The following is a 23,297-nucleotide window of genomic DNA, read 5'->3' as shown; positions in this document are numbered from 1 at the left end:
GCCTTTCAGCTCTAGGGCAATGTAGCGCACCCAGAGCAGAAGTCCTACTTCAGCCAGATCAGGCCTGCAAAGAAAATGCGTTTCACAGGCCTTTGGAAGAGATGTTCCCGGTAGGCTGTAAGAACACTGTGCAGAGCGAGTTGTTTCTTAGGTTCCCAAAGAGCTGGAAGAAAGATGCTGTGGGGCCCCACTGGCCCTTTGGAAAGAAGCCTGCACGTTGTGTCTTTCAGCTCTAGGGCAACGTAGCACAAGGAGAGGAGAAGTGCTACTTCAGTCAGATCACGCCTGCAAAGAAACTGCATTTCACAGGCCTTTGGAAGAGATGTTCCCGGTAGGCTGTAAGAGCACTGTGCAGAGCGAGTTGTTTCTTAGCTTCTCAAAGAGCTGGAAGCAAGATGCTGTGGGGCCCAACTCGCCCTTTGGAAAGAAGCCTGCACGTTGTGCCTTTCAGCTCTAGGGCAATGTAGCACACCCAGAGCAGAAGTCCTACTTCAGCCAGATCAGGCCTGCAAAGAAACTGCGTTGCACAGGCCTTTGGAAGAGATGTTCCCACTAGGCTGTAACCACTGAGCAGAGCGAGTTGTTTCTTCGCTTCCCAAAGAGCTGGAAGCCAGATGCTGTGGGGCCCAACTCGCCCTTTGGAAAGAAGCCTGCACGTTGTGCCTTTCAGCTCTAGGACTATGTAGCACACCCAGAGCAGGGTCCTACTTCAGCCAGATCAGGCCTGCAAGGAAACTGCGTTTCACAGGCCCTTGGAAGAGATGTTCCCGGTAGGCTGTAAGAGCACGGTGCAGAGCGAGTTGTTTCTTAGCTTCTGAAAGAGCTGGAAGCAAGATGCTGTGGGGCCCAACTCGCCCTTTGGAAAGAAGCCTGCACGTTGTGCCTTTCAGCTCTAGGGCAATTTAGCACACCCAGAGCAGAAGACCTTCTTCAGCCAGATCAGGCCTGCAAAGAAAGTGCGTTTCACAGGCCTTTGGAAGAGATGTTCCCGGTAGGCTGTAAGAGCAGTGTGCAGAGCGAGTTGTTTCTTAGCTTCCCAAAGAGCTGGAAGCAAGATGCTGTGGGGCCCAACTCGCCCTTTGGAAAGAAGCCTGCACGTTGGGCCTTTCAGCTCTAGGGCAATGTAGCACACCCAGAGCAGAAGTCCTACTTCAGCAAGATCAGGCCTGCAAAGAAACTGCGTTTCCAAGGCTTTTGGAAGAGATTTTCCCGGTAGGCTGTAAGAGCACTGTGCAGAGCGAGTTGTTTCTTAGCTTACCAAAGAGCTGGAAGCAAGATGCTGTGGGGCCCAACTCGCCCATTGGAAAGAAGCCTGCACGTTGTGCCTTTCAGCTCTAGGACAATGTAGCACACCCAGAGCAGGGTCCTACTTCAGCCAGATCAGGCCTGCAAAGAAACTGCGTTTCACAGGCCCTTGGAAGAGATGTTCCCGGTAGGCTGTAAGAGCACGGTGCAGAGCGAGTTGTTTCTTAGCTTCCGAAAGAGCTGGAAGCAAGATGCTGTGGGGCCCAAGTCGCCCTTTGGAAAGAAGCCTGCACGTTGTTCCTTTCAGCTCTAGGGCAATGTAGCACACCCAGAGCAGAAGTCCTACTTCAGCCAGATCAGGCCTGAAAAGAAACTGCGTTTCACAGGCCTTTGGAAGAGATGTTCCCGGAAGGGTGTAAAGAGCACTGTGCAGAGCGAGTTGTTTCTTAGCTTCCCAAAGAGCTGGAAGCAAGATGCTGTGGGGCCCAACTCGCCCTTTGGAAAGAAGCCTGCACTTTGGGACGTTCAGCTCTAGGGCAATGTAGCACACCCAGAGCAGAAGTCCTACTTCAGCCAGATCAGGCCTGCAAAGAAACTGCGTTTCACAGGCCTTTGGAAGAGATGTTCCCAGTAGGCTGTAAGAGCACTGTGCAGAGCTAGTTGTTTCTTAGCTTCCCAAAGAGCTGGAAGCAAGATGCTGTGGGGCCCAATTCGCCCTTTGGAAAGATGCCTGCACGTTGTGCCTTTCAGCTCTAGGGCAATGTAGCACACCCAGAGCAGAAGTCCTACTTCAGCCAGATCAGGCCTGCAAAGAAAATGCGTTTCACAGGACTTTGGAAGAGATGTTCCCGGTAGGCTGTAAGAGCACTGTGCAGAGCGAGTTGTTTCTTAGGTTCCCAAAGAGCTGGAAGCAAGATGCTGTGGGGCCCAACTCGCCCTTTGGAAAGAAGCCTGCACGTTGGGCCTTTCAGCTCTAGGGCAATGTAGCACACCCAGAGCAGGAGTCCTACTTCAGCCAGATCAGGCCTACAAAGAAACTGCGTTTCACAGCCCGTTGGAAGAGATGTTCCCGGTAGGCTGTAAGAGCACTGTGCAGAGCGAGTTGTTTCTTAGCTTCCCCAAGAGATGGAAGCAAGACGCTGTGGGGCCCAACTCGCCCTTTGGAAAGAAGCCTGCACGTTTTGCCTTTCAGCTCTAGGGCAATGTAGCACACCCAGAGCAGAAGTCCTACTTCAGCCAGATCAGGCCTGCAAAGAAACTGCTTTGCACAGGCCTTTGGAAGAGTTGTGCCCGGTAGGCTGTAAGAGCACTGTGCAGAGCGAGTTGTTTCTTAGCTTCCCAAAGAGCTGGAAGCAAGATGCTGTGGGGCCCAACTCGCCCTTTGGAAAGAAGCCTGCACGTTGTGCCTTTCAGCTCTAGGGCAATGTAGCACACCCAGAGCAGAAGTCCTACTTCAGCCAGATCAGGCCTGCAAAGAAACTGCGTTTATAAGGCCTTTGGAAGAGATGTTCCCGGTAGGCTGTAAGGGCACTGTGCAGAGCGAGTTCTTTCTTAGGTTCCCAAAGAGCTGGAAGCAAGATGCTGTGGGGCCCAACTCGCCCTTTGGAAAGAAGCCTGCACGTTGTGCCTTTCAGCTCTAGGGCAATGTAGCAGACCCAGAGCAGAAGTCCTACTTCAGCCAGATCAGGCCTGCAAAGAAACTGCGTTTCACAGGCCTTTGGAAGAGATGTTCCCGGTAGGCTGTATGAGCACTGTGCAGAGCGAGTTGTTTCTTAGCTTCCCAAAGAGCTGGAAGCAAGATGCTGTGGGGCCCAACTCGCCCTTTGGAAAGAAGCCTGCACGTTGTGCCTTTCAGCTCTAGGGCAATGTAGCAGACCCAGAGCAGAAGTCCTACTTCAGCCAGATCAGGCCTGCAAAGAAACTGCGTTTCACAGGCCTTTGGAAGAGAAGTTCCCGGTAGGCTCTAAGAGCACTGTGCAGAGCGAGTTGTTTCTTAGCTTCCCAAAGATCTGGAAGCAAGATGCTGTGGGGCCCAACTCGCCCTTTGGAAAGAAGCCTGCACGTTGGGCCTTTCAGCTCTAGGGCAATGTAGCACACCCTGAGCAGGAGTCCTACTTCAGCCAGATCAGGCCTGCAAAGAAACTGCGTTTCACAGGCCGTTGGAGGAGATGTTCCCGGTAGGGTGTAAGAGCACTGTGCAGAGCGAGTTGTTTCTTAGCTTCCCAAAGAGCTGGAAGCAAGATGCTGTGGGGCCCAACTCGCCCTTTGGAAAGAAGCCTGCACGTTGGGCCTTTCAGCTCTAGGGCAATGTAGCACACTCAGAGCAGAAGTCCTACTTCAGCCAGATCAGGCCTGCAAAGAAAATGCGTTTCACAGGCCTTTGGAAGAGATGTTCCCGGTAGGCTGTAAGAACACTGTGCAGAGCGAGTTGTTTCTTAGGTTCCCAAAGAGCTGGAAGCAAGATGCTGTGGGGCCCAACTCGCCCTTTGGAAAGAAGCCTACACGTGGGGCCTTTCAGCTCTAGGACAACGTAGCACACCCAGAGCAGAAGTGCTACTTCAGCCAGATCAGGCCTGCAAAGAAATTGCGTTACACAGGCCTTTGGAAGAGATGTTCCCGGGAGGCTGTAAGAGCACTGTGCAGAGCGAGTTGTTTCTTAGCTTCCCAAAGAGCTGGAACCAAGATGCTGTAGGGCCCAACTCGCCCTTTGGAAAGAAGCCTGCACGTTGTGCCTTTCAGCTCTAGGGCAATGTAGCACACCCAGAGCAGCAGTCCTACTTCAGCCAGATCAGGCCTGCAAAGAAACTGCGTTTCACAGGCCTTTGGAAGAGATGTTCCCGGTAGGCTGTAAGAGCACTGTGCAGAGCGAGTTGTTTCTTAGCTTCCCAAAGAGCTGGAAGCAAGATGCTGTGGGGCCCAACTCGCCCTTTGGAAAGAAGCCTGCACGTTGTGCCTTTCAGCTCTAGGGCAATGTAGCACACCCAGAGCAGAAGTCCTACTTCAGCCAGATCAGGCCTGCAAAGAAACTGCGTTTCACAGGCCTTTGAAGAGATGTTCCCGGTAGGGTGTAAGAGCACTGTGCAGAGCGAGTTGTTTCTTAGCTTCCCAAAGAGCTGGAAGCAAGATGCTGTGGGGCCCAACTCGCCCTTTGGAAAGAAGCCTGCACGTTGGGCCTTTCAGCTCTAGTGCAATGTAGCACACCCAGAGCAGGAGTCCTACTTCAGCCAGATCAGGCCTGCAAAGAAACTGCGTTTCACAAGCCTTTGGAAGAGATGTTCCCGGTAGGCTGTAAGAGCACTGTGCAGAGCGAGTTGTTTCTTAGGTTCCCAAAGAGCTGGAAGCAAGATGCTTGGGGACCAACTCGCCCTTTGGAAAGAAGCCTTCACGTTGTGCCTTTCAGCTCTAGGGCAATGTAGCACAATCAGAGCAGAAGTCCTACTTCAGCCAGATCAGGCCTGCAAAGAAACTGCGTTTCACAGGCCTTTGGAAGAGATGTTACCGGTAGGCTGTAAGAGCACTGTGCAGAGCGAGTTGTTTCTTAGCTTCCCAAAGAGCTGGAAGCAAGATGCTGTGGGGCCAAACTCGCCCTTTGAAAAGAAGCCTGCACGTTGGGCCTTTCAGCTCCAGGGCAACGTAGCACAAGCAGAGCAGAAGTGCTACTTCAGTCAGATGAGGCCTGCAAAGAAACTGCGTTTCACAGGCCTTTGGAAGAGATGTTCCCGGTAGGCTGTATGAGCACTGTGCAGAGCGAGTTGTTTCTTAGCTTCCCAAAGAGCTGGAAGCAAGATGCTGTGGGGCCCAACTCGCCCTTTGGAAAGAAGCCTGCACGTTGTGCCTTTCAGCTCTAGGGCAATGTAGCACACCCAGAGCAGAAGTCCTACTTCAGCCAGATCAGGCCTGCAAAGAAACTGCGTTTCACAGGCCTTTGGAAGAGAAGTTCCCGGTAGGCTCTAAGAGCACTGTGCAGAGCGAGTTGTTTCTTAGCTTCCCAAAGATCTGGAAGCAAGATTCTGTGGGGCCCAACTCGCCCTTTGGAAAGAAGCCTGCACGTGGTGCCTTTCAGCTCTAGGGCAATGTAGCACACCCAGAGCAGCAGTCCTACTTCAGCCAGATCAGGCCTGCAAAGAAAATGCGTTTCACAGGCCTTTGGAAGAGATGTTCCCGGTAGGCTGTAAGAGCACTGTGCGGAGCGAGTTGTTTCTTAGCTTCCCAAAGAGCTGGAAGCAAGATGCTGTGGGGCCCAACTCGCCCTTTGGAAAGATGCCTGCACGTTGTGCCTTTCAGCTCTAGGGCAATGTAGCACACCCAGAGCAGAAGTCCTACTTCAGCCAGATCAGGCCTGGAAAGAAACTGCGTTTCACAGGCCTTTGGAAGAGATGTTCCCGGTAGGGTGTAAGAGCACTGTGCAGAGCGAGTTGTTTCTTAGCTTCCCAAAGAGCTGGAAGCAAGATGCTGTGGGGCCCAACTCGCCCTTTGGAAAGAAGCCTGCACGTTGGGCCTTTCAGCTCTAGGGCAATGTAGCACACCCAGAGCAGGAGTCCTACTTCAGCCAGATCAGCCCTGCAAAGAAACTGCGTTTCACAGGTCGTTGGAAGAGATGTTCCCGGTAGGGTGTAAGAGCACTGTGCAGAGCGAGTTGTCTCTTAGCTTCCCAAAGAGCTGGAAGCAAGATGCTGTGGGGCCCAACTCGCCCTTTGGAAACAAGCCTGCACGTTGGGCCTTTCAGCTCTAGGGCAACGTAGCACACCCAGAGCAGAAGTGCTACTTCAGCCAGATCAGGCCTGCAAAGAAATTGCGTTACACAGGCCTTTGGAAGAGATGTTCCCGGTAGGCTGTAAGAGCACTGTGCAGAGCGAGTTGTTTCTTAGCTTCCCAAAGAGCTGGAACCAAGATGCTGTGGGGCCCAACTCGCCCTTTGGAAAGAAGCCTGCACGTTGGGCCTTTCAGCTCTAGGGCAATGTAGCACACCCAGAGCAGGAATCCTACTTCAGCCAGATCAGGCCTGCAAAGAAACTGCGTTTCACAGGCCGTTGGAAGAGATGTTCCCGGTAGGGTGTAAGAGCACTGTGCAGAGCGAGTTGTTTCTTAGCTTCCCAAAGAGCTGGAAGCAAGATGCTGTGGGGCCCAACTCGCCCTTTGGAAAGAAGCCTGCACGTTGGGCCTTTCAGCTCAAGGGCAATGTAGCACACCCAGAGCAGAAGTCCTACTTCAGCCAGATCAGGCCTGCAAAGAAAATGCGTTTCACAGGCCTTTGGAAGAGATGTTCCCGGTAGGCTGTAAGAACACTGTGCAGAGCGAGTTGTTTCTTAGGTTCCCAAAGAGCTGGAAGCAAGATGCTGTGGGGCCCCACTGGCCCTTTGGAAAGAAGCCTGCACGTTGTGTCTTTCAGCTCTAGGGCAACGTAGCACAAGCAGAGGAGAAGTGCTACTTCAGCCAGATCAGGCCTGCAAAGAAACTGCGTTTCACAGGCCTTTGGAATAGATGTTCCCACTAGGCTGTAACCACTGAGCAGAGCGAGTTGTTTCTTCGCTTCCCAAAGAGCTGGAAGCCAGATGCTGCGGGGCCCAACTCGCCCTTTGGAAAGAAGCCTGCACGTTGTGCCTTTCAGCTCTAGGACAATGTAGCACACCCAGAGCAGAGTCCTACTTCAGCCAGATCAGGCCTGCAAAGAAACTGCGTTTCACAGGCCCTTGGAAGAGATGTTCCCGGTAGGCTGTAGGAGCACGGTGCAGAGCGAGTTGTTTCTTAGCTTCCGAAAGAGCTGGAAGCAAGATGCTGTGGGGCCCAACTCGCCTTTGGAAAGAAGCCTGCACGTTGTGCCTTTCAGCTCTAGGGCAATTTAGCACACCCAGAGCAGAACTCCTTCTTCAGCCAGATAAGGCCTGCAAAGAAACTGCGTTTTACAGGCCCTTGGAAGAGATCTTCCCAGTAGGCTGTAAGAGCTCTGGGCAGAGCGAGTTGTTTCTTAGCTTCCCAAAGAGCTGGAAGCAAGATGCTGTGGGGCCCAACTCGCCCTTTGGAAAGAAGCCTGCACGTTGGGTCTTTCAGCCCTAGGGCAATGTAGCACACCCAGAGCAGAAGTCCTACTCCAGCCAGATCAGGCCTGCAAAGAAACTGCGTTTCACAGGCCTTTGGAAGAGATGTTCCCGGTAGGGTGTAAGAGCACTGTGCAGAGCGAGTTGTTTCTTAGCTTCCCAAAGACCTGGAAGCAAGATGCTGTGGGGCCCAACTCGCCCTTTGGAAAGAAGCCTGCACGTTGTGTCTTTCAGCTCTAGGGCAACGTAGCACAAGCAGAGGAGAAGTGCTACTTCAGCCAGATCACGCCTGCAAAGAAACTGCATTTCACAGGCCTTTGGAAGAGATGTTCCCGGTAGGCTGTAAGAGCACTGTGCAGAGCGAGTTGTTTCTTAGCTTCCCAAAGAGCTGGAAGCAAGATGCTGTGGGGTCCCACTCGCCCTTTGGAAAGAGGCCTGCACGTTGGGCCTTTCAGCTCTAGGGCAAAGTAGCACACCCAGAGCAGAAGTTCTACTTCAGCCAGATCAGGCCTGCAAAGAAACTGCGTTTCGAAGGCGTTTGGAAGAGATTTTCCCGGTAGGCTGTAAGAGCACTGTGCAGAGCGAGTTGTTTCTTAGCTTACCAAAGAGCTGGAAGCAAGATGCTGTGGGGCCCAACTCGCCCTTAGGAAAGAAGCCTGCACGTTGGGCCTTTCAGCTGTAGGGCAATGTAGCACACCCAGAGCAGAAGTTCTACTTCAGCCAGATCAGGCCTGAAAAGAAAATGCGTTTCACAGGCCTTTGGAAGAGATGTTCCCGGTAGGCTGTAAGAACACTGTGCAGAGCGAGTTGTTTCTTAGGTTCCCAAAGAGCTGGAAGCAAGATGCTGTGGGGCCCAACTCGCCCTTTGGAAAGAAGCCTGCACGTTGGGCCTTTCAGCTCTAGGGCAACGTAGCACACCCAGAGCAGAAGTCCTACTTCAGCCAGATCAGGCCTGCAAAGAAACTGCGTTTCACAGGCCTTTGGAAGAGATGTTCCCCTTAGGCTGTAAGAGCACTGTGCAGAGCGAGTTGTTTCTTAGCTTCCCAAAGAGCTGGAAGCCAGATGCTGTGGGGCCCAACTCGCCCTTTGGAAAGAAGCCTGAACGTTGTGCCTTTCAGCTCTAGGACAATGTAGCACACCCAGAGCAGGGTCCTACTTCAGCCAGATCAGGCCTGCAAAGAAACTGCGTTTCACAGGCCCTTGGAAGAGATGTTCCCGGTAGGCTGTAAGAGCACGGTGCAGAGCGAGTTGTTTCTTAGCTTCTGAAAGAGCTGGAAGCAAGAGGCTGTGGGGCCCAACTCGCCCTTTGGAAAGAAGCCTGCACGTTGTGCCTTTCAGCTCTAGGGCAATTTAGCACACCCAGAGCAGAAGTCCTTCTTCAGCCAGATCAGGCCTGCAAAGAAACTGCGTTTTACAGACCCTTGGAAGAGATGTTCCCGGTAGGCTGTAAGAGCACTGTGCAGAGCGAGTTGTTTCTTAGCTTCCCAAAGAGCTGGAAGCAAGATGCTGTGCGGCCCAACTCGCCCTTTGGAAAGAAGCCTGCACGTTGGGCCTTTCAGCTCTAGGGCAACGTAGCACACCCAGAGCAGAAGTGCTACTTCAGTCAGATCAGGCCTGCAAAGAAATTGCGTTACACAGGCCTTTGGAAGAGATGTTCCCGGTAGGCTGTAAGAGCACTGTGCAGAGCGAGTTGTTTCTTAGCTTCCCAAAGAGCTGGAGCCAAGATGCTGTAGGCCCCAACTCGTCCTTTGGAAAGAAGCCTGCACGTTGTGCCTTTCAGCTCTAGGGCAATGTAGCACACCCAGAGCAGCAGTCCTACTTCAGCCAGATCAGGCCTACAAAGAAACTGCGTTTCACAGGCCTTTGGAAGAGATGCTCCCGGTAGGCTGTAAGGGCACTGTGCAGAGCGAGTTGTTTCTTAGCTTCCCAAAGAGCTGGAAGCAAGATGCTGTGGGGCCCAACTCGCCCTTTGGAAAGAAGCCTGCACGTTGGGCCTTTCAGCTCTAGGGCAACGTAGCACAAGCAGAGCAGAAGTCCTACTTCAGCCAGATCAGGCCTGCAAAGAAACTGCGTTTCACAGGCCTTTGGAAGAGAAGTTCCCGGTAGGCTCTAAGAGCACTGTGCAGAGCGAGTTGTTTATGAGCTTCCCAAAGAGCTGGAAGCAAGATGCTGTGGGGCCCAACTCGCCCTTTGGAAAGAAGCCTGCACGTAGGGCCTTTCAGCTCTAGGGCAATGGAGCACACTCAGAGCAGGAGTCCTACTTCAGCCAGATCAGGCCTGCAAAGAAACTGCGTTACACAGGCCTTTGGAAGAGATGTTCCCACTAGGCTGTAACCACTGAGCAGAGCGAGTTGTTTCTTAGCTTCCCAAAGAGCTGGAAGCAAGATGCTGTGGGGCCCAACTCGCCCTTTGGAAAGAAGCCTTCACGTCGTGCCTTTCAGCTCTAGGGCAATGTAGCACACCCAGAGCAGAATTCCTACTTCACCCAGATCAGGCCTGCAAAGAAACTGCGTTTCACAGGCCTTTGGAAGAGATGTTCCCGGTAGGCTGTAAGAGCACTGTGCAGAGCGAGTTGTTTCTTAGGTTCCCAAAGAGCTGGAAGCAAGATGCTGTGGGGCCCAACTCGCCCTTTGAAAAGAAGCCTGCACGTTGGGCCTTTCAGCTCTAGGGCAACGTAGCACAAGCAGAGCAGAAGTGCTACTTCAGTCAGATCAGGCCTGCAAAGAAACTGCGTTTCACAGGCCTTTGGAAGAGATGTTCCCGGTAGGCTGTAAGAGCACTGTGCAGAGCGAGTTGTTTCTTAGCTTCCCAAAGAGCTGGAAGAAAGATTCTGTGGGGCCCAACTCGCCCTTTGGAAAGAAGCCTGCACGTTGTGCCTTTCAGCTCTAGGGCAATGTAGCACACCCAGAGCAGAAGTCCTACTTCAGCCAGATCAGGCCTGCAAAGAAACTGCGTTTCACAGGCCTTTGGAAGAGAAGTTGCCGGTAGGCTCTAAGAGCACTCTGCAGAGCGAGTTGTTTCTTAGCTTCCCAAAGAGCTGGAAGCAAGATGCTGTGGGGCCCAACTCGCCCTTTGGAAAGAAGCCGGCACGTTGTGCCTTTCAGCTCTAGGGCAATGTAGCACACCCAGAGCAGAAGTCCTACTTCAGCCAGATCAGGCCTGCAAAGAAAATGCGTTTCACAGGCCTTTGGAAGAGATGTTCCCGGTAGGCTGTAAGGGCACTGTGCAGAGCGAGTTGTTTCTTAGGTTCCCAAAGAGCTGGAAGCAAGATGCTGTGGGGCCCAACTCGCCCTTTGGAAAGAAGCCTGCACGTTGTTCCTTTCAGCTCTAGGGCAATGTAGCACACCCAGAGCAGAAGTCCTACTTCAGCCAGATCAGGCCTGAAAAGAAACTGCGTTTCACAGGCCTTTGGAAGAGATGTTCCCGGAAGGGTGTAAAGAGCACTGTGCAGAGCGAGTTGTTTCTTAGCTTCCCAAAGAGCTGGAAGCAAGATGCTGTGGGGCCCAACTCGCCCTTTGGAAAGAAGCCTGCACTTTGGGACGTTCAGCCCTAGGGCAATGTAGCACACCCAGAGCAGAAGTCCTACTTCAGCCAGATAAGGCCTGCAAAGAAACTGCGTTTCACAGGCCTTTGGAAGAGATGTTCCCAGTAGGCTGTAAGAGCACTGTGCAGAGCTAGTTGTTTCTTAGCTTCCCAAAGAGCTGGAAGCAAGATGCTGTGGGGCCCAACTCGCCCTTTGGAAAGATGCCTGCACGTTGTGCCTTTCAGCTCTAGGGCAATGTAGCACACCCAGAGCAGAAGTCCTACTTCAGCCAGATCAGGCCTGCAAAGAAACTGCGTTTCACAGGCCTTTGGAAGAGATGTTCCCGGTAGGGTGTAAGAGCACTGTGCAGAGCGAGTTGTTTCTTAGCTTCCCAAAGAGCTGGAAGCAAGATGCTGTGGGGCCCAACTCGCCCTTTGGAAAGAAGCCTGCACGTTGGGTCTTTCAGCTCTAGGGCAATGTAGCACACCCAGAGCAGGAGTCCTACTTCAGCCAGATCAGGCCTGCAAAGAAACTGCGTTTCACAGGCCGTTGGAAGAGATGTTCCCGGTAGGGTGTAAGAGGACTGTGCAGAGCGAGTTGTTTCTTAGCTTCCCAAAGAGCTGGAAGCAAGATGCTGTGGGGCCCAACTCGCCCTTTGGAAAGAAGCCTGCACGTTGGGCCTTTCAGCTCTAGGGCAACGTAGCACACCCAGAGCAGAAGTGCTACTTCAGTCAGATCAGGCCTGCAAAGAAATTGCGTTACACAGGCCTTTGGAAGAGATGTTCCCGGTAGGCTGTAAGAGCACTGTGCAGAGCGAGTTGTTTCTTAGCTTCCCAAAGAGCTGGAACCAAGATGCTGTAGGCCCCAACTCGCCCTTTGGAAAGAAGCCTGCACGTTGTGCCTTTCAGCTCTAGGGCAATGTAGCACACCCAGAGCAGCAGTCCTACTTCAGCCAGATCAGGCCTACAAAGAAACTGAGTTTCACAGGCCTTTGGAAGAGATGCTCCCGGTAGGCTGTAAGGGCACTGTGCAGAGCGAGTTGTTTCGTAGCTTCCCAAAGAGCTGGAAGCAAGATGCTGTGGGGCCCCACTGGCCCTTTGGAAACAAGCCTGCACGTTGTGTCTTTCAGCTCTAGGGCAACGTAGCACAAGCAGAGGAGAAGTGCTACTTCAGCCAGATCACGCCTGCAAAGAAACTGCATTTCACACGCCTTTGGAAGAGATGTTCACGGTAGGCTGTAAGAGCACTGTGCAGAGCGAGTTGTTTCTTAGCTTCCCAAAGAGCTGGAAGCAAGATGCTGTGGGGCCCAACTCGCCCTTTGGAAAGAAGCCTGCACGTTGGGCCTTTCAGCTCTAGGGCAATGTAGCACACCCAGAGCAGAAGTCCTACTTCAGCCAGATCAGGCCTGCAAAGAAACTGCGTTTCGAAGGCTTTTGGAAGAGATTTTCCCGGTAGGCTGTAAGAGCACTGTGCAGAGCGAGTTGTTTCTTAGCTTCCCAAAGAGCTGGAAGCAAGATGCTGTGGGGCCCCACTGGCCCTTTGCAAAGAAACCTGCACGTTGGGCCTTTCAGCTCTAGGGCAATGTAGCACACCCAGAGCAGAAGTCCTACTTCAGCCAGATCAGGCCTACAAAGAAACTGCGTTTCACAGGCCTTTGGAAGAGAATGTTCCCGGTAGGCTGTAAGAGCACTGTGCAGAGCGAGTTGTTTCTTAGCTTCCCAAAGAGCTAGAAGCAAGATGCTGTGGGGCCCAACTCGCCCTTTGGAAAGAAGCCTGCACGTTGGGCCTTTCAGCTCTAGGGCAATGTAGCACACCCAGAGCAGGAGTCCTACTTCAGCCAGATCAGGCCTGCAAAGAAACTGCGTTTCACAGGCCGTTGGAAGAGATGTTCCCGGTAGGGTGTAAGAGCACTGTGCAGAGCGAGTTGTTTCTTAGGTTCCCAAAGAGCTGGAAGCAAGATGCTGTGGGGCCCAACTCGCCCTTTGGAAAGAAGCCTGCACGATGGGCCTTTCAGCTCAAGGGCAATGTAGCACACCCAGAGCAGAAGTCCTACTTCAGCCAGATCAGGCCTGCAAAGAAAATGCGTTTCACAGGCCTTTGGAAGAGATGTTCCCGGTAGGCTGTAAGAACACTGTGCAGAGCGAGTTGTTTCTTAGGTTCCCAAAGAGCTGGAAGCAAGATGCTGTGGGGCCCCACTGGCCCTTTGGAAAGAAGCCTGCACGTTGTGTCTTTCAGCTCTAGGGCAACGTAGCACAAGCAGAGGAGAAGTGCTACTTCAGCCAGATCAGGCCTGCAAAGAAACTGCGTTTCACAGGCCTTTGGAATAGATGTTCCCACTAGGCTGTAACCACTGAGCAGAGCGAGTTGTTTCTTCGCTTCCCAAAGAGCTGGAAGCCAGATGCTGTGGGGCCCAACTCGCCCTTTGGAAAGAAGCCTGCACGTTGTGCCTTTCAGCTCTAGGACAATGTAGCACACCCAGAGCAGAAGTCCTACTTCAGCCAGATCAGGCCTGCAAAGAAACTGCGTTTCACAGGCCTTTGGAAGAGATGTTCCCGGTAGGCTGTAAGAGCACTGTGCAGAGCGAGTTGTTTCTTAGCTTCCCAAAGAGCTGGAAGCAAGATGCTGTGGGGCCCAACTCGCCCTTTGAAAAGAAGCCTGCACGTTGGGCCTTTCAGCTCCAGGGCAACGTAGCACAAGCAGAGCAGAAGTGCTACTTCAGTCAGATGAGGCCTGCAAAGAAACTGCGTTTCACAGGCCTTTGGAAGAGATGTTCCCGGTAGGCTGTATGAGCACTGTGCAGAGCGAGTTGTTTCTTAGCTTCCCAAAGAGCTGGAAGCAAGATGCTGTGGGGCCCAACTCGCCCTTTGGAAACAAGCCTGCACGTTGTGCCTTTCAGCTCTAGGGCAATGTAGCACACCCAGAGCAGAAGTCCTACTTCAGCCAGATCAGGCCTGCAAAGAAACTGCGTTTCACAGGCCTTTGGAAGAGATGTTCCCGGTAGGCTGTAAGAGCACTGTGCGGAGCGAGTTGTTTCTTAGCTTCCCAAAGAGCTGGAAGCAAGATGCTGTGGGGCCCAACTCGCCCTTTGGAAAGAAGCCTGCACGTTGTGCCTTTCAGCTCTAGGGCAATGTAGCACACCCAGAGCAGAAGTCCTACTTCAGCCAGATCAGGCCTGGAAAGAAACTGCGTTTCACAGGCCTTTGGAAGAGATGTTCCCGGTAGGGTGTAAGAGCACTGTGCAGAGCGAGTTGTTTCTTAGCTTCCCAAAGAGCTGGAAGCAAGATGCTGTGGGGCCCAACTCGCCCTTTGGAAAGAAGCCTGCACGTTGGGCCTTTCAGCTCTAGGGCAATGTAGCACACCCAGAGCAGGAGTCCTACTTCAGCCAGATCAGCCCTGCAAAGAAACTGCGTTTCACAGGTCGTTGGAAGATATGTTCCCGGTAGGGTGTAAGAGCACTGTGCAGAGCGAGTTGTCTCTTAGCTTCCCAAAAAGCTGGAAGCAAGATGCTGTGGGGCCCAACTCGTCCTTTGGAAACAAGCCTGCACGTTGGGCCTTTCAGCTCTAGGGCAACGTAGCACACCCAGAGCAGAAGTGCTACTTCAGCCAGATCAGGCCTGCAAAGAAATTGCGTTACACAGGCCTTTGGAAGAGATGTTCCCGGTAGGCTGTAAGAGCACTGTGCAGAGCGAGTTGTTTCTTAGCTTCCCAAAGAGCTGGAACCAAGATGCTGTAGGGCCCAACTCGCCCTTTGGAAAGAAGCCTGCACGTTGTGCCTTTCAGCTCTAGGGCAATGTAGCACACCCAGAGCAGCAGTCCTACTTCAGCCAGATCAGGCCTGCAAAGAAACTGCGTTTCACAGGCCTTTGGAAGAGATGTTCCCGGTAGGCTGTAAGAGCACTGTGCAGAGCGAGTTGTTTCTTAGCTTCCCAAAGAGCTGGAAGCAAGATGCTGTGGGGCCCAACTCGCCCTTTGGAAAGAAGCCTGCACTTTAGGCCTTTCAGCTCTAGGGCAATGTAGCACACCCAGCGCAGAAGTCCTACTTCACCCAGATCAGGCCTGCAAAGAAACTGCGTTTCACAGGCCTTTGGAAGAGATGTTCCCGGTAGGCTGTAAGAGCACTGTGCAGAGCGAGTTGTTTCGTAGCTTCCCAAAGAGCTGGAAGCAGGATGCTGTGGGGCCCCACTGGCCCTTTGGAAACAAGCCTGCACGTTGTGTCTTTCAGCTCTAGGGCAACGTAGCACAAGCAGAGGAGAAGTGCTACTTCAGCCAGATCACGCCTGCAAAGAAACTGCATTTCACACGCCTTTGGAAGAGATGTTCACGGTAGGCTGTAAGAGCACTGTGCAGAGCGAGTTGTTTCTTAGCTTCCCAAAGAGCTGGAAGCAAGATGCTGTGGGGCCCCACTCGCCCTTTGGAAAGAAGCCTGCACGTTGGGCCTTTCAGCTCTAGGGCAATGTAGCACACCCAGAGCAGAAGTCCTACTTCAGCCAGATCAGGCCTGCAAAGAAACTGCGTTTCGAAGGCTTTTGGAAGAGATTTTCCCGGTAGGCTGTAAGAGCACTGTGCAGAGCGAGTTGTTTCTTAGCTTCCCAAAGAGCTGGAAGCAAGATGCTGTGGGGCCCCACTGGCCCTTTGTAAAGAAACCTGCACGTTGGGCCTTTCAGCTCTAGGGCAATGTAGCACACCCAGAGCAGAAGTCCTACTTCAGCCAGATCAGGCCTACAAAGAAACTGCGTTTCACAGGCCTTTGGAAGAGATGTTCCCGGTAGGCTGTAAGAGCACTGTGCAGAGCGAGTTGTTTCTTAGCTTCCCAAAGAGCTAGAAGCAAGATGCTGTGGGGCCCAACTCGCCCTTTGGAAAGAAGCCTGCACTTTGGGCCTTTCAGCTCTAGGGCAATGTAGCACACCCAGAGCAGGAGTCCTACTTCAGCCAGATCAGGCCTGCAAATAAACTGCGTTTCACAGGCCGTTGGAAGAGATGTTCCCGGTAGGGTGTAAGAGCACTGTGCAGAGCGAGTTGTTTCTTAGCTTCCCAAAGAGCTGGAAGCAAGATGCTGTGGGGCCCAACTCGCCCTTTGGAAAGAAGCCTGCACGTTGGGCCTTTCAGCTCAAGGGCAATGTAGCACACCCAGAGCAGAAGTCCTACTTCAGCCAGATCAGGCCTGCAAAGAAAATGCGTTTCACAGGCCTTTGGAAGAGATGTTCCCGGTAGGCTGTAAGAACACTGTGCAGAGCGAGTTGTTTCTTAGGTTCCCAAAGAGCTGGAAGCAAGATGCTGTGGGGCCCCACTGGCCCTTTGGAAAGAAGCCTGCACGTTGTGTCTTTCAGCTCTAGGGCAACGTAGCACAAGCAGAGGAGAAGTGCTACTTCAGCCAGATCAGGCCTGCAAAGAAACTGCGTTTCACAGGCCTTTGGAATAGATGTTCCCACTAGGCTGTAACCACTGAGCAGAGCGAGTTGTTTCTTCGCTTCCCAAAGAGCTGGAAGCCAGATGCTGTGGGGCCCAACTCGCCCTTTGGAAAGAAGCCTGCACGTTGTGCCTTTCAGCTCTAGGACAATGTAGCACACCCAGAGCAGAGTCCTACTTCAGCCAGATCAGGCCTGCAAAGAAACTGCGTTTCACAGGCCCTTGGAAGAGATGTTCCCGGTAGGCTGTAGGAGCACGGTGCAGAGCGAGTTGTTTCTTAGCTTCCGAAAGAGCTGGAAGCAAGATGCTGTGGGGCCCAACTCGCCTTTGGAAAGAAGCCTGCACGTTGTGCCTTTCAGCTCTAGGGCAATTTAGCACACCCAGAGCAGAACTCCTTCTTCAGCCAGATAAGGCCTGCAAAGAAACTGCGTTTTACAGGCCCTTGGAAGAGATCTTCCCAGTAGGCTGTAAGAGCTCTGTGCAGAGCGAGTTGTTTCTTAGCTTCCCAAAGAGCTGGAAGCAAGATGCTGTGGGGCCCAACTCGCCCTTTGGAAAGAAGCCTGGACGTTGGGCCTTTCAGCTCTAGGGCAATGTAGCACACCCAGAGCAGAAGTCCTACTTCAGCCAGATCAGGCCTGCAAAGAAACTGCGTTTCACAGGCCTTTGGAAGAGATGTTCCCGGTAGGCTGTAAGAGCACTGTGCAGAGCGAGTTGTTTCTTAGCTTCCCAAAGAGCTGGAAGCAAGATGCTGTGGGGCCCAACTCGCCCTTTGGAAAGAAGCCTGCACGTTGGGCCTTTCAGCTCTAGGGCAATGTAGCACACCCAGAGCAGAAGTCCTACTTCAGCCAGATCAGGCCTGCAAGGAAACTGCGTTTCGAAGGCTTTTGGAAGAGATTTTCCCGGTAGGCTGTAAGAGCACTGTGCAGAGCGAGTTGTTTCTTAGCTTACCAAAGAGCTGGAAGCAAGATGGGGGGGGCCCAACTCGCGCTTTGGAAAGAAGCCTTCACGTTGTCCCTTTCAGCTCTAGGGCAATGTAGCACACCCAGAGCAGAAGTCCTACTTCAGCCAGATCAGGCCTGCAAAGAAAATGCGTTTCACAGGACTTTGGAAGAGATGTTCCCGGTAGGCTGTAAGAGCACTGTGCAGAGCGAGTTGTTTCTTAGGTTCCCAAAGAGCTGGAAGCAAGATGCTGTGGGGCCCAACTCGCCCTTTGGAAAGAAGCCTGCACATTGGGCCTTTCAGCTCTAGGGCAATGTAGCACACCCAGAGCAGAAGTCCTACTTCAGCCAGATCAGGCCTGCAAAGAAAATGCGTTTCACAGGCCTTTGGAAGAGATGTTCCCGGTAGGCTGTAAGAGCACTGTGCAGAGCGAGTTGTTTCTTAGCTTCCCAAAGAGCTGGAAGCAAGATGCTGTGGGGCCCAACTCGCCCTTTGGAAAGCAGCCTGCACGTTGTGTCTTTCAGCTCTAGGGCAACGTAGCACAAGCAGAGGAGAAGTGCTACTTCAGCCAGATCACGCCTGCAAAGAAACTGCATTTCACAGGCCTTTGGAAGAGATGTTCCCGGTAGGCTGTAAGAGCACTGTGCAGAGCGAGTTGTTTCTTAGCTTCCCAAAGAGCTGGAAGCAAGATGCTGTGGGGCCCAACTCGCCCTTTGGAAAGAAGCCTGCACGTTGTGCCTTTCAGCTCTAGGGCAATGTAGCACACCCAGAGCAGAAGTCCTACTTCAGCCAGATCAGGCCTGCAAAGAAACTGCGTTTCGAAGGTTTTTGGAAGAGATTTTCCCGGTAGGCTGTAAGAGCACTGTGCAGAGCGAGTTGTTTCTTAGCTTCCCAAAGAGCTGGAAGCAAGATGCTGTGGGGCCCCACTGGCCCTTTGGAAAGAAGCCTGCACGTTGGGCCTTTCAGCTCTAGGGCAATGTAGCACACCCAGAGCAGAAGTCCTACTTCAGCCAGATCAGGCCTGCAAAGAAACTGCGTTTCACAGGCCTTTGGAAGAGATGTTCCCGGTAGAGTGTAAGAGCACTGTGCAGAGCGAGTTGTTTCTTAGCTTCCCAAAGAGCTGGAAGCAAGATGCTGTGGGGCCCAACTCGCCCTTTGGAAAGAAGCCTGCACGTTGGGCCTTTCAGCTCTAGGGCAATGTAGCACACCCAGAGCAGGAGTCCTACTTCAGCCAGATCAGGCCTGCAAAGAAACTGCGTTTCACAGGCCGTTGGAAGATATGTTTCCGGTAGGGTGTAAGAGCACTGTGCAGAGCGAGTTGTTTCTTAGCTTCCCAAAGAACTGGAAGCAAGATGGTGTGGGGCCCAACTCGCCCTTTGGAAAGAAGCCTGCACGTTGGGCCTTTCAGCTCTAGGGCAATGTAGCGCACCCAGAGCAGAAGTCCTACTTCAGCCAGATCAGGCCTGCAAAGAAAATGCGTTTCACAGGCCTTTGGAAGAGATGTTCCCGGTAGGCTGTAAGAACACTGTGCAGAGCGAGTTGTTTCTTAGGTTCCCAAAGAGCTGGAAGAAAGATGCTGTGGGGCCCCACTGGCCCTTTGGAAAGAAGCCTGCACGTTGTGTCTTTCAGCTCTAGGGCAACGTAGCACAAGGAGAGGAGAAGTGCTACTTCAGTCAGATCACGCCTGCAAAGAAACTGCATTTCACAGGCCTTTGGAAGAGATGTTCCCGGTAGGCTGTAAGAGCACTGTGCAGAGCGAGTTGTTTCTTAGCTTCTCAAAGAGCTGGAAGCAAGATGCTGTGGGGCCCAACTCGCCCTTTGGAAAGAAGCCTGCACGTTGTGCCTTTCAGCTCTAGGGCAATGTAGCACACCCAGAGCAGAAGTCCTACTTCAGCCAGATCAGGCCTGCAAAGAAACTGCGTTGCACAGGCCTTTGGAAGAGATGTTCCCACTAGGCTGTAACCACTGAGCAGAGCGAGTTGTTTCTTCGCTTCCCAAAGAGCTGGAAGCCAGATGCTGTGGGGCCCAACTCGCCCTTTGGAAAGAAGCCTGCACGTTGTGCCTTTCAGCTCTAGGACTATGTAGCACACCCAGAGCAGGGTCCTACTTCAGCCAGATCAGGCCTGCAAGGAAACTGCGTTTCACAGGCCCTTGGAAGAGATGTTCCCGGTAGGCTGTAAGAGCACGGTGCAGAGCGAGTTGTTTCTTAGCTTCTGAAAGAGCTGGAAGCAATATGCTGTGGGGCCCAACTCGCCCTTTGGAAAGAAGCCTGCACGTTGTGCCTTTCAGCTCTAGGGCAATTTAGCACACCCAGAGCAGAAGTCCTTCTTCAGCCAGATCAGGCCTGCAAAGAAAGTGCGTTTCACAGGCCTTTGGAAGAGATGTTCCCGGTAGGCTGTAAGAGCAGTGTGCAGAGCGAGTTGTTTCTTAGCTTCCCAAAGAGCTGGAAGCAAGATGCTGTGGGGCCCAACTCGCCCTTTGGAAAGAAGCCTGCACGTTGGGCCTTTCAGCTCTAGGGCAATGTAGCACACCCAGAGCAGAAGTCCTACTTCAGCAAGATCAGGCCTGCAAAGAAACTGCGTTTCCAAGGCTTTTGGAAGAGATTTTCCCGGTAGGCTGTAAGAGCACTGTGCAGAGCGAGTTGTTTCTTAGCTTACCAAAGAGCTGGAAGCAAGATGCTGTGGGGCCCAACTCGCCCATTGGAAAGAAGCCTGCACGTTGTGCCTTTCAGCTCTAGGACAATGTAGCACACCCAGAGCAGGGTCCTACTTCAGCCAGATCAGGCCTGCAAAGAAACTGCGTTTCACAGGCCCTTGGAAGAGATGTTCCCGGTAGGCTGTAAGAGCACGGTGCAGAGCGAGTTGTTTCTTAGCTTCCGAAAGAGCTGGAAGCAAGATGCTGTGGGGCCCAAGTCGCCCTTTGGAAAGAAGCCTTCACGTTGTTCCTTTCAGCTCTAGGGCAATGTAGCACACCCAGAGCAGAAGTCCTACTTCAGCCAGATCAGGCCTGAAAAGAAACTGCGTTTCACAGGCCTTTGGAAGAGATGTTCCCGGAAGGGTGTAAAGAGCACTGTGCAGAGCGAGTTGTTTCTTAGCTTCCCAAAGAGCTGGAAGCAAGATGCTGTGGGGCCCAACTCGCCCTTTGGAAAGAAGCCTGCACTTTGGGACGTTCAGCTCTAGGGCAATGTAGCACACCCAGAGCAGAAGTCCTACTTCAGCCAGATCAGGCCTGCAAAGAAACTGCGTTTCACAGGCCTTTGGAAGAGATGTTCCCAGTAGGCTGTAAGAGCACTGTGCAGAGCTAGTTGTTTCTTAGCTTCCCAAAGAGCTGGAAGCAAGATGCTGTGGGGCCCAATTCGCCCTTTGGAAAGATGCCTGCACGTTGTGCCTTTCAGCTCTAGGGCAATGTAGCACACCCAGAGCAGAAGTCCTACTTCAGCCAGATCAGGCCTGCAAAGAAAATGCGTTTCACAGGACTTTGGAAGAGATGTTCCCGGTAGGCTGTAAGAGCACTGTGCAGAGCGAGATGTTTCTTAGGTTCCCAAAGAGCTGGAAGCAAGATGCTGTGGGGCCCAACTCGCCATTGGAAAGAAGCCTGCACGTTGGGCCTTTCAGCTCTAGGGCAATGTAGCACACCCAGAGCAGGAGTCCTACTTCAGCCAGATCAGGCCTACAAAGAAACTGCGTTTCACAGCCCGTTGGAAGAGATGTTCCCGGTAGGCTGTAAGAGCACTGTGCAGAGCGAGTTGTTTCTTAGCTTCCCAAAGAGATGGAAGCAAGACGCTGTGGGGCCCAACTCGCCCTTTGGAAAGAAGCCTGCACGTTTTGCCTTTCAGCTCTAGGGCAATGTAGCACACCCAGAGCAGAAGTCCTACTTCAGCCAGATCAGGCCTGCAAAGAAACTGCGTTGCACAGGCCTTTGGAAGAGTTGTGCCCGGTAGGCTGTAAGAGCACTGTGCAGAGCGAGTTGTTTCTTAGCTTCCCAAAGAGCTGGAAGCAAGATGCTGTGGGGCCCAACTCGCCCTTTGGAAAGAAGCCTGCACGTTGTGCCTTTCAGCTCTAGGGCAATGTAGCACACCCAGAGCAGAAGTCCTACTTCAGCCAGATCAGGCCTGCAAAGAAACTGCGTTTATAAGGCCTTTGTAAGAGATGTTCCCGGTAGGCTGTAAGGGCACTGTGCAGAGCGAGTTCTTTCTTAGGTTCCCAAAGAGCTGGAAGCAAGATGCTGTGGGGCCCAACTCGCCCTTTGGAAAGAAGCCTGCACGTTGTGCCTTTCAGCTCTAGGGCAATGTAGCAGACCCAGAGCAGAAGTCCTACTTCAGCCAGATCAGGCCTGCAAAGAAACTGCGTTTCACAGGCCTTTGGAAGAGATGTTCCCGGTAGGCTGTATGAGCACTGTGCAGAGCGAGTTGTTTCTTAGCTTCCCAAAGAGCTGGAAGCAAGATGCTGTGGGGCCCAACTCGCCCTTTGGAAAGAAGCCTGCACGTTGTGCCTTTCAGCTCTAGGGCAATGTAGCAGACCCAGAGCAGAAGTCCTACCTCAGCCAGATCAGGCCTGCAAAGAAACTGCGTTTCACAGGCCTTTGGAAGAGAAGTTCCCGGTAGGCTCTAAGAGCACTGTGCAGAGCGAGTTGTTTCTTAGCTTCCCAAAGATCTGGAAGCAAGATGCTGTGGGGCCCAACTCGCCCTTTGGAAAGAAGCCTGCACGTTGGGCCTTTCAGCTCTAGGGCAATGTAGCACACCCTGAGCAGGAGTCCTACTTCAGCCAGATCAGGCCTGCAAAGAAACTGCGTTTCACAGGCCGTTGGAGGAGATGTTCCCGGTAGGGTGTAAGAGCACTGTGCAGAGCGAGTTGTTTCTTAGCTTCCCAAAGAGCTGGAAGCAAGATGCTGTGGGGCCCAACTCGCCCTTTGGAAAGAAGCCTGCACGTTGGGCCTTTCAGCTCTAGGGCAATGTAGCACACTCAGAGCAGAAGTCCTACTTCAGCCAGATCAGGCCTGCAAAGAAAATGCGTTTCACAGGCCTTTGGAAGAGATGTTCCCGGTAGGCTGTAAGAACACTGTGCAGAGCGAGTTGTTTCTTAGGTTCCCAAAGAGCTGGAAGCAAGATGCTGTGGGGCCCAACTCGCCCTTTGGAAAGAAGCCTACACGTGGGGCCTTTCAGCTCTAGGACAACGTAGCACACCCAGAGCAGAAGTGCTACTTCAGCCAGATCAGGCCTGCAAAGAAATTGCGTTACACAGGCCTTTGGAAGAGATGTTCCCGGGAGGCTGTAAGAGCACTGTGCAGAGCGAGTTGTTTCTTAGCTTCCCAAAGAGCTGGAACCAAGATGCTGTAGGGCCCAACTCGCCCTTTGGAAAGAAGCCTGCACGTTGTGCCTTTCAGCTCTAGGGCAATGTAGCACACCCAGAGCAGCAGTCCTACTTCAGCCAGATCAGGCCTGCAAAGAAACTGCGTTTCACAGGCCTTTGGAAGAGATGTTCCCGGTAGGCTGTAAGAGCACTGTGCAGAGCGAGTTGTTTCTTAGCTTCCCAAAGAGCTGGAAGCAAGATGCTGTGGGGCCCAACTCGCCCTTTGGAAAGAAGCCTGCACGTTGTGCCTTTCAGCTCTAGGGCAATGTAGCACACCCAGAGCAGAAGTCCTACTTCAGCCAGATCAGGCCTGCAAAGAAACTGCGTTTCACAGGCCTTTGAAGAGATGTTCCCGGTAGGGTGTAAGAGCACTGTGCAGAGCGAGTTGTTTCTTAGCTTCCCAAAGAGCTGGAAGCAAGATGCTGTGGGGCCCAACTCGCCCTTTGGAAAGAAGCCTGCACGTTGGGCCTTTCAGCTCTAGTGCAATGTAGCACACCCAGAGCAGGAGTCCTACTTCAGCCAGATCAGGCCTGCAAAGAAACTGCGTTTCACAAGCCTTTGGAAGAGATGTTCCCGGTAGGCTGTAAGAGCACTGTGCAGAGCGAGTTGTTTCTTAGGTTCCCAAAGAGCTGGAAGCAAGATGCTTGGGGACCAACTCGCCCTTTGGAAAGAAGCCTTCACGTTGTGCCTTTCAGCTCTAGGGCAATGTAGCACAATCAGAGCAGAAGTCCTACTTCAGCCAGATCAGGCCTGCAAAGAAACTGCGTTTCACAGGCCTTTGGAAGAGATGTTACCGGTAGG

Source organism: Equus caballus, chromosome 13 (genome assembly GCF_041296265.1).
Source record: "Equus caballus isolate H_3958 breed thoroughbred chromosome 13, TB-T2T, whole genome shotgun sequence".
Classification (NCBI taxonomy): Eukaryota; Metazoa; Chordata; class Mammalia; order Perissodactyla; family Equidae; genus Equus; species Equus caballus.
This window is presented reverse-complemented; position numbering follows the sequence as displayed.